The following is an 11378-nucleotide window of genomic DNA, read 5'->3' as shown; positions in this document are numbered from 1 at the left end:
ATCCTCTTTGCAACCAGAACTTCCAGCTACCACAGGCCAACTGGTTAGGTTTTTCCCTAGTGAGTGGTCACTGCCAGAGGGTTGATAGGTCTGTAGGCATCGATGATTTTAGCAACTGATTTCACAGTGCCGGCCTGCAACCACACTTTTCATTAGCGACCTGTCGTGTCCAGGTGGTTAATGACTTGTCTCTAGGCCTGAAATAAAGCAAAAAATGGTGAAGATTAGATTTCCAGATGTGTGGACAGAATTTCAACAATGAATGCTAATGAATGATTTGTTGTGTTTTTAAAAAGAGTGTTCTTTAGTTAAAATTGGATTGGGTAGGATAATGGATAACACGTTTGCCGTATTTAAGTTAAAATAGTGACATCAAATAATAGGATAATTCAATCGAAATCTCCAAATAACCAGTAATTTCTGATGCAAATAGTCATTGACAAATATTGTAACAGATATAAGTGCAAGTTTATTCTGCAGTTTTAGTGTATTACATATGAAGTATTTTTTATCTGTAATAAGAACTTATATTCATCTAAATGTATTTTCCCTCAAACATTTAAAAAAAGAGTTCACACTCACCGATTCATGGTTGGTTGAGATTTGTGTGTGTTTTTATATAAACATACCACAACCATCTGTGTCTCATTATTGCTGAGCCACCTTTTAGATTAGAGTGACTCCCATCTGGCAGGCTGATTGTCAGACACTTTATCACTCTGCACTCATAGGCAAAAACAATCTACAGCCAGACCTTCCTTGGATTAAGTAAATGGGCACTTTGCATTATGTAATGTTATGTAATTGCATAATCCATCATAGCTAATAGATCAACGTAGTAAAAAGAGCTCTGTATAATAGCAAATCAGGTCTACTACTAAGTAAAGCATTTTCTACTAAAGGGAAGTGAAACAGACTCAGTTTGCAGTACAGATACCTGTAGTATGTCCTGATGTTGGACATTTCATGCTAAGTGAAATCAGTACAGGCTGTTTTCACGACGAAATGAAAGTCTACACAATGCTGACTCTTATAGTAGATCATATCTGCAGAGACGTGACGAGACCTGTGCTGTGAAAGACTAACGTATTTTCTGCAAACTGTGTTTATGCTCAGCTTGTATAATGCTCCAATCTTTAAAATGACTTGAATGACGAAGCGAGTGAGTCATAATTTACTGGAAAAGTAACAACAGACACTCAGACATACTCAGACACAGAGCTGAGCTATCTAAGCAGCCTAGCACGCTGACCTTCTGATTATTGCTATCTTGTTTTGTTGTCTCACCCACAGACATACACAATAAATATTTCAAATGTTGCAGGAGACTAGTCTCACAGAAAAATCTGTAGCTGGTCCCAGTTTGTACCAGTTTTACAATCAAGTCTGTGGAATTGTGAAGTACCGGTGGTTTTTTGGGGGCGTGTTCTTGGGGATTGGGACACGTTACCCTGGCAACCTAGCAAAAGTTAAAAGTTTAGCGTTGTAACATGTAGTTAGCCTTGTGAAAGCATCTATTTTAACCTAAACCATGATCATTTTCAAAACCCCGCTAAATTGTTTGGTGACTAAACAAACCACCAAGTGTGGCCTTTTCTCCAGCTGGTAGTGATGAAATACGTAAATAAATAAAAAGTAAGAAAAGCACCACATTTTGAATAGCTGATGTGAAACACGACACATAATACAAAACAACAAAAAAAACTCCACAAATTTGGTAGATATCAAACTTTCTAGAAAACTATGTATTTTATAGCGCTCAAACAGGAACTCACACAATGTTGCCCTTACGTTTTTTAAGGGCTAACTAAGTTTTCAAATCAGTGTACATCTTGCTAGTTATCTGATAGGCAAGTCTACAATTTCTGTTCAAAGGAACTAAATGATGGGCGAATTATATGTGTTACTGTACCTACATAGTGCTGAACAAATTCATTAGACTACCTGTCATAAAAACAAGAAAACGCAATTATTTTGATTGTTGAGGTTTTCTATCAAAAACGTGTTCAAAATGAAAAATTTATATTGGTATTTTTTATATACTATACTATTTTTTGTTAAAGAAAAATTAATAGACAACACCAATATCAAACCTTACAATTAGTAGACAATCACTCTACCCCTTGGTCACAGTTTCTGTGTGTCTTCTTCCTAATGGACAGAAGGGGGTGACTTTTCTGGCTAAAAAAAAAAGAAGATTGCTTAGAACTGCTGATCTGTGGAAACTCAGTCCTTCAGCTCTTTTGGTCAACAACCTCAGTAAATATTTTATTTACTGGTCGTACTGAAGTGAACTTGATATACATTTTGTAAATTATACTTTCCGATGAAAGTTCAAGAGGACAGTAGAGAATGGTATGGCTTAGGGTTTAAATGACAAGTCGCTGCTGTACTGCTTGCATTGCATTGCCCTCATTACATCATTGCATCATTACATCCGGTTGTGTGCTCGTGCAGGGGGCCTATACAAGTGTATCTATATTTATACACTATTGGGTATGCCTGAAGGGTCTTCGAGTTTTAATCTGCCAATGAAAACTGTGACCAAGTTTACCTCATTGTTTTCCTCTGCCCTTCTCACACCAAATATAGACATTGTTGCCAGTACATCTGTTCGCACATGTGTGTGTGCGCACAAATCAGAGCCCAGAAAATAAAGTCATCGATATCTGCTTGGAAAACTTGTTTTTTTCCTTTTTTTTCACAGACACAGTGTCTTCTCATTTAAATCAGTTCTGTTCCACTTAAAACAATCCTTGTCATGAATCTACTAGTATTAAATGAAAACTTCATGGTTTAAAAGTCAAATGACACATGAATGATAACATAATGTAAACAGTAATGCTGTAATCTACATCTTGCATAGCTCTCTGTTAGGATTAGGTCAGGCAGCCCTGCTCTTAAGCAAACAGTCATCATGACACCGTCGACTGTCTAGTTCTTAAAATCTGTGTTTATCAGTCATTAATCCGTTCTCCTCTCCTTTCCCTGCCCATCCCCTCTTGTAAACTAAATGTACCGCCAAAAATCTAGTGATCATTGTTTTTGGCAGGAAAAACAGTAATATGAGAATTTCCTGCCTTGTGGTGACTTTCTGTTTTCTTTCCAGGAAACGAAATGCTTTGAATTTTCTTATAGATTTGTTCCTTACGGTCTTTGTGTCTTATGAAGCCTACAAACTGTTATGTTTTTCATTTTATCGGCAAGAGATGTCCTCCCTTAGGTATCCTCGCCTCAAAATAAAACAACATTCTGTGGTCAAAAGGTCAAACCGATTATTAGATAGAAGAAAATAGAAAGTCAAAATAGAAACTAAATGTTAAATAATATGGAAGGCTTTTGTTTGTAGAAAGGTTTTGTCTTTGTGTGTATACGAATTAACTCATTGGTGTGTATTTGAGGATCTCTCAACACCTCAAAGATAGCCATCCCTGGCAGGACTACAGATGGATTGTGTTTGAGGGCTTTAATTGCTTACATGCACAAACACACACACACATATATGCATACAAACACAAACTGAGTGTAACACATCTATACAATGTCTTAGCACGGAGGCTAATTTTAAAAAAAGAAGAAGAAGAAGAAAAATACCTCTTGTGATTCATTAGAAATATAAAAAGCAAGACCTCTGCAACAACTTCTGTCTCTTAAGTACTCTGTGCCATCGTTCAGTCAGAGAACAAATAATTCATCCCTTCAGTTCTCTATATGACTTATCGGAGGAAGAGAAGCCTGTCAAGGCTACATTAAAGTAATACCCTTAGACAGGTTAAAGAGATGCAACACTCCATTAAAATAAAATGAAAATTTTATGATCAGCATTTCTAAGACTACATTATTCCAACTTCTTCGCATGCATTCAGTGCAATTTTATTTAATGTTACTTTAAGAGTCAGTGAACTTATAAAAAATACATGAGTACTATTACAAAGTTTTGAGGATTTCTTTCATGTCAGATTTAGATAATGCATGCTACTTTAGGAGAATGATGAATTCTAATGCCTGTATAATAGAGCTTCAGTTGTAACTATAAGGAAAGAAAGTTTTTAGGTGTTTGACAACAGTCCATTCATTGTCCTTCATACTGAAATTGTAATTCTGGAGACCCAAAAGATTGTAACATAGTGAGAAGTTCAAAGGTTTTCACATGTCTCAGTTCCACAAGTCTTGAGACCAGTAGGCAACCGAACTGGCAACCTCCCGTTGCTAGGGAAAGATGTGTATTCCCTGACCAGTTGGTGATGGTTGTTGGCTGTCGCTAGGTAAAATCATTTGCAAAAAGAGTGCTGCTACAAAAACCTTGTTGTAATTGCTTTGGTTGCTAGCAAATTGCTGTGGTTGCCCAGAGTTTGCATAGAAGTTGCCAACCTGTGAGCAAACACTCACCAATTACAACCCCAGCAGTAGTGAACGTTTAAAAAGTCCAAACTGCAAACAGAAAATGTTTGCCATCAAAGTAAAAGTTGTGTCTTACTGCTAAAACCCCCAAAAAGGGACAACTTTTACTTTGAAAGAAAGCAATGTCCGTTTCAGTTTCTCTACTGCTCAGCGAACAGCTACCAAGTGTTTGCAGACAAGTCGCCATCTTTCTTGCAAATTACAGGCAACTGCAGGAATCTACTCGCTACATAAATAATCCCAATGAGATTTTTTTTTGTGCAGCACCGTATACCTCTTAGGTTATAGTTCATTTACTCTGTAAACTTGCAGTTTTTCCCCATGTTTTGGTTTGTTTTTACAAAGAAAAATTCCAAGTGAGCCAAGGTGAACCAAAGTGCGTCACTACAAACCACATGACAATGCCTAGTCCACTCATCAGATGATGTGTCCTACGTAGGAGAATCAAAAGTAAATACAGGAAGAAGGTGCTGTGTGAGAAAACAGAGAATTTATGTTGATTTCACGGCTAGTTGGCAGCCCCTAAAGACCTTTACAGAGCTATAGCACCTTCCCACACTGAGAATGAAAAGCATATGTTGCTATGGGACGTTTTTTAGCTCAAACTTGTATCTTACACCTGGTAGTTGGTGCGGATCACGTTCACACCATAAACAAACTGCTCTGGCGTTCATTTGAAACCGTACCGACACAACCTCCTCCAAAGGGTCTTTATGTGGTTGTTTTGGTGCACCCAAGATCTTCATCATCATGAGGTATTTGCAACATGTTCAAAGAAGTATTCATTCCTCCGGGGTGCAACATCATACAACTATATCAGACCAAAGAAGTAGTAAAGTTTGACGTTGTTGCATAAGCAGTTCATGAGAAAGCTGCAGCTGGCCCATTCTGAACAGGCACTAAACTGACATTTAGTCAGTTTAGCAGATAAAGTTCCTGTCATTTCACATTTATAAGTACATATTAAGACTGGTCACTTTGAATTCATTGTTTCACTCAACCAAAGCCAAGTACTAATTATCTGTGCAAGAATCTCCAATCTCTGGTTATTAGCACTAATGGTTACCCATGCCACAGTTTGGGTTGGCTTGTCTTTAATAGTTCTCATCATTTCATTTTCATCAAACAGTGAAGTGAATATTTACTTTGCAGAGATAGAAAATGTCTTTGAAATCATCATTGTTGTGGCGCATTCATGCATTTACATTGGTTGCCATCACAGCTGGAAAACCATAATTTCACATTAGCATCAATTTATTGCATATTATGCAAGATTACGTTCATCTTTTAAGATAATATTGGAAATGTATATTATGCATATAGCAAAAAATAGTGGAACATAACAATAATATTAATTTATTGGTTTTGATAATAAAGTAAAAGTTTAGTGACTTCTCTAAAGAAATGCAAAAACATGATTTTACTATAAGTTGAACCTGAGAAGCCTTTTTCAAAATTCTTCTTTAATTAATGATCATACCACCCCAAAGATTGTGCTAGAAGAGCCATACAATGGAAAGGACAAACTTTACAAAACTCCTATTAAAGAGAGAAGAACTATAAAACATGACACGACTGAAACTGTAAAAAGAACGTTCCTGAAAATGGCTTAAGCCACATTGGAGGGTTTTTGAGCATGAACCACCTTTTTAAGGTCATGTCACAGCATCTCAGTCAGACTTTGACTAGGTCACTCCAAAGTAACTTAACTGTCTTAACTGAGGCAAGTAAGGCCTGCAGTTCTCTGGATGTTGTTCTGGGATCTTTTGTGGCCTCTTCGGATGAGTCGTCACTGTGCTCTTGGGGTAATTTTGGTTCATCGGCCACTCCTGGGAAGCTTCTCCACTGTTACATATTTGTACCATTTGTGGATAATGGTTCTTTTTGTGGTTTTCTGGAGTCCCACAGCTTTAGAAATCATTTTATAACCTTTTCAAGACTGAGAGATCTCAATTACTTTATTTTCTAATTTGTTCCTGATTTTTTCTTGGATCTTGGCATTTGAGGATCTTTTAGTCTACTCCACTTTGTCAGGCAGGTCATATTTAGGTGATTTCTTGATTGAGAACAGGTTTGGCAGTAATCAAGCCTGGCTAGAGAAAACCTTCCATTGATGTAATATACCAAAGTTGATTTATCTTATAAAATATATATATATCACTTTTTGACACAGGGTCATGTAGGTTCAGATTTTTCTCCTTAATAACAAATACCTTCATTTAGAAACTGCATGTTGTTTTTACTCATGTTTTCTTTGTCTAATATTTAAATGTGTTTAATGATCTGAAACAGTGTGAGAAAACATACAAAAAATATGAAATCAGGAAGGGGCAAACATTTTTCACACTACTATATACTGCTACAGTGTTAGCACAATAAAAAAGTGGACATTAGGCTCTATATTACTGCATAATGGACTATATTACTGTATAATATGGACAAAAATACTGGGTCACATACACATTACACCTACAGGAGCTGCTCAGCCATGGAAGCCCATACCATGAAGCCCCCAGCACACAGTTTTTGTGCTGATGTTAATTCCAGAGTAGGTTTGGAGTTCTGCGGTTATTGAGTCAGCAAAGCACTGGCAACTTACTATATACCTCAGCACTCAACGACCCCTCTCTCTCTTATTTGGTCTGACACTTTGTAGCTGAGTTGCTGTGGTTCCGAAACACTTTCTCTTTGCCATAATTCCACTTACGGTTGATCGTGGAATATTAATGATGGAAGAAACTTCAAAAGCTGACTTATAGCTTCAGTGCCATCCTGTTACAATACCATACTCGAGTTAGTCTTTAGAATAACCCATTCTTTTACAAAGGTCTCTGTGAAATAAAGTGGGTCTGACAGACTCAACGAGCTAGGCTCTTGATTTCATACACCTGTGGCATTGGGACTGAAAACGCCTGACTTGAAAGATTAAGAGGTGTGAGCGAGCAAACTGAGGACTGAGGACATGGAAACTAGGGACAAAATTAGCTGGGTCCCAGGTGGGTTTCCCAAGTGGGCCCCAAATATTAGCCCTGCTTCTCCCCATTTGGGCCCCACATGTGTGTGTTGGCTGGGAACTTCTGTAAGTTACAACAAAATTTACCAGTTCAACTGTGCACATTTCACAGTGGTCTTCAAACATAGTAGTCCAGTAGCATGACTACTGGACTACTATGTTTAATTAAAAACAAAACACACACACCACAAAACTACTTCTACTGCCATTTTTGGTTTTCTGTTCTCATACTGATTTCCTACTAGGAGGTCAGTGTAAGAAGAGTTCTCTTTGTCTCTCCTCCATCCCCCTATTGTGTTGTACATTTGATTGTTTTTCTTTATACTGCCTGTTCTGACCTGTCTACCTGATGCGATGTTTGTGTATTGTATGTATTGTCGGAATAGGTCTAATTTTGCTGCAGGCAACTGCAAGTGACAAATAAATGGCTTCATCATTTGAGCCAGATGTTTTAATAGCCTTTTCCAGACAGGGAAATGTTAGTCAGTGTTATAATAGAAAGGAAATGGATTTTCGAGTTGTTGGTCCTCGTCATAGCTGCGAATAGAAGTGTTTACATGTCAGCAAAGATAACCTTTGTTGAACATCTGGAATCAGACAGTTGTTATTCTTCATCTTTCTTTTGTCCAGTCATCCTCTAAGCATCCCACATAATCACATTGTGCATATTATGTGTTCTCTGCAACAGTAATAGTACTGTAATAATCATTCATGATGCAAAAGTGTTCATTTTTTTCATGTTGAAGTCGGTCATCAAGACGTGAATGTATTTCCATGAAATGGTACGTGAACCAGGAAAGTAAAGGGAATCAAAGCTACCCTGTAGTTTCCCAGCTTTTTAAGTTTTTTTAATGAAAACAGAGCACTTTTGTTTTCTGTCCAAACTCTTTCATCAAGCTCTTCTCCCGTATACAGGGAACATGCAGGAGCCAACGAGATTCAGCCAAAGGTTAAAAGTTGAAGTTTAAAGGGAAATTTGCCCCCATAGTTTTGTTTATGTTTATTTGTCAAAAGGTTTATGTGATTTAGGTTATTTAGGTTGGCTTCACATCGCGGTGAGACCAGCTTTATCGCAAAATTAGTAAATTCTGAGTTACATAAAAGTTAAGCAAGACGAAAAAAAATGTTACGAGTCAGGGGTCTGGTCAGGACAGTGTGTGTGTATGCGTCTGTGTGTGTGTGTGTGTGTGTGTGTGTGTGTGTGTGTGTACAAAAGAGGGGTTTCACAATGTGGATTTCACGGTCTGGTGCCTCGCATGCATGAAAGGAGGGATGTGAGAGATGACAGAGAAAGGGATGAAAGGGGAAGAACAGAGGGTACAGCGTGACACAAAGGAGGAATAGACCGCGGTGTATATTATGCAACGCCAGTTGAGCTTTTTAGATTCTCATCGTAGTAGTTAATAACACTTTAGGCTCCTCTCAAAAGGAGATAACAGAAATATGCAAACTATACTAATCAAGGCAGGCAAGAATAAGGCTTACAGTAAGAAAAAGGTTGACAGTTAACCTAACTTAACCCTGCTGACGCAGGGCAAAACCCTCGAGCTGATATATTCAGGGTCAGACTCTGCAAGGAGCTGAGATGAACCCCAGCTGCTCGGTTCCTCTTGCGCTTCAGTTTTATGGATCATTTAGCTTGTTATGCTGCCATCTTGGGTTCATGTCTAGTGTGGAGGATGTATTTAATTTTACTTGCTGCAAATGAGCAATGCATGGGAGCCTATTTATGCTACCTCTTTTTCTAGGAACTATAGCAATCTCCAGTATAGGGATCGCTCAGCACAATAACAGCAAGAGAACACGTGTGACGTCAGAATATTTGACATTTACATTAAACACTTGTAGTTAAAGGATTTTCATCTTGTAGTTAAGAGATTGGAGTTACTAAGCACTGGGAATTAGAAAGCAGGATGAGGATGTTGACAAAGACAGACAAAGAGTCTTCCTATTTGGTGGGTTTCCACTATATATAAGTTTATATGTCTTTGTGGAATCAGGTGAGTCAGGCTAAGCTTGTTATCACTGGGTAAGAACATACTGATGATATCTTTTGGCCTAATACTGTAGGTCCAAGCTTCAAAATGAAAAGCAGTCATACACAAAAAAGAAAATTAGAATAGCATGAATGTGCCAGCCGGCCTTTATGTGCTGTATAATTTTTACTTTCCTGTACAAACATACCTTTTATTTTTTTACCCCACTAGATTTTTTTCTTGCCATAATCTCACTTTAAAGTTTTAATTATTACTAATTTATTCTCATTCCCACTCAACCTGACACGAGAGGTTGATAATGACTACCACTCTTTCAAAGATCATCCTCCTCACACTACCTCTTCCCATTCTTCCTTTTTCTCCTCTAATCCATCATCGCTCTTATCCTCTCATTTCCTCTCTCACTCCTATCCAGTGTCTCTTTCCTTGTCAGGTGTCTGAAGTCAGTTTATTAATGCCAAGAAATGAACACGAGACATTTCCACCTTCATTATCTTTCCTTTCCCATCCACATATTCCTCTTTTACTTTTTGTGTCACTCATCGCCTTTTTGCGTCTGATGACTATCATTACAAAGTCTTTCTCATTTCTGTTCTTTTTGTTCTCTCTGGACTCTGGCAGCTCTCTCTGCAAAATCATCTTCTAATAAAGTTAGCCACAGAGAGCTGATCTACTGTGACCGATCCAAAGCCTGTGGGGAAACACTTCCCTCTAGGATAATCAAGCAAGGAAGTGAAAAAGTTCTTTTTTTTAAATGAGTAGGAAGCTCAAGAGGCACATTACAGCTCATTAGTCTGCTGAGGACTGACAGGACAATGACGCAATTCACTCTAGACTCTAAATCTTTAACAGAGAGATGCTGAGATGCACATGCAAACACATGCATATGTAGAAACACACACACACACATGCAATTAAAGACAAAAAACTGATGGGTTAAAACTACACAGTGCACAACAGCATGTTGATAAGTAAGTACAAGACAAAACAGTATCAAGAAGAATGGCCATAGAATACATGCACTCACTGGACACTTCATAAGTTACACCGTACCAGTACCTGGTTAGACCCCCTGCTGCTTTCATATTGTCAAAAAGGGATGGACGTGGTCAGCAGAAATATTAAATACCATTTAAATGATGAGCATTTTAATGATGCTCAGTTATCCTTCACACTATTATACCAATAGCAGCTGCCTGAACTGTTGGTACAAAGCAGGATGGACCCGTGCTTTCATGGTCCATGGTTTCACTCGAAACTTATTAAACCAGGTTTTTCCAATCTTCTGTTGTCCAATTCTGGTCAACTGTGCATATTGTAGCCTCAGCTTCCTGTTTTTAGCTGAAATTATGTCATTATCAAGGTTAAGAGAAATTGTGGGTTGCAATTATATTTTGGGTAAAACAGCACTTAATTATTTTTTATATAATTGTTTAATGCATGAACACTTGTATGTAAATGGACTCACTTTAAGTGACATTTTATCACCAGACTCTGGAGTTTCCCTCAGATCCTGGAAACAGGTGAACCTCTGATTTTTCTTTTTAACTGAACTTCAAGTCTCAAGTTTCTTTCCATTTCTTCTGACCTCCTGTGATCTTTCCTCATCTCTCTGATTTCTTATCTCTTTGTCCTCTCTCTGCTTTTTTGTCATTCTTTCTTCACTATTGCCTTTATTGAAGCTAATTCCTCCTCTAACAATCTCAGTGATTGGAAGGAAGCTGAAAGCAAATGGCACTACACTTTTTAAATGATGTATCCATCCTCATAATGGGGCAAATGTAACCCTGACCGAAAGATATGCCTCCGCATGACCTCTGCTGCTTGTTAAATTTGAACAAATCACTGCTCAATCCCATTGAGCCCCATTTCTTTCTACAAAGAGTTTCTTTCCTCTGGGCTTTTAAAGGGTGCCACAGCTTCTTGAAAGAAAACACACTGGGACAACTAGAATTTGCTGGAGCCCT

This window comes from Oreochromis niloticus, linkage group LG14, assembly GCF_001858045.2.
Source record: "Oreochromis niloticus isolate F11D_XX linkage group LG14, O_niloticus_UMD_NMBU, whole genome shotgun sequence".
Lineage (NCBI taxonomy): Eukaryota > Metazoa > Chordata > Actinopteri > Cichliformes > Cichlidae > Oreochromis > Oreochromis niloticus.
This window is presented reverse-complemented; position numbering follows the sequence as displayed.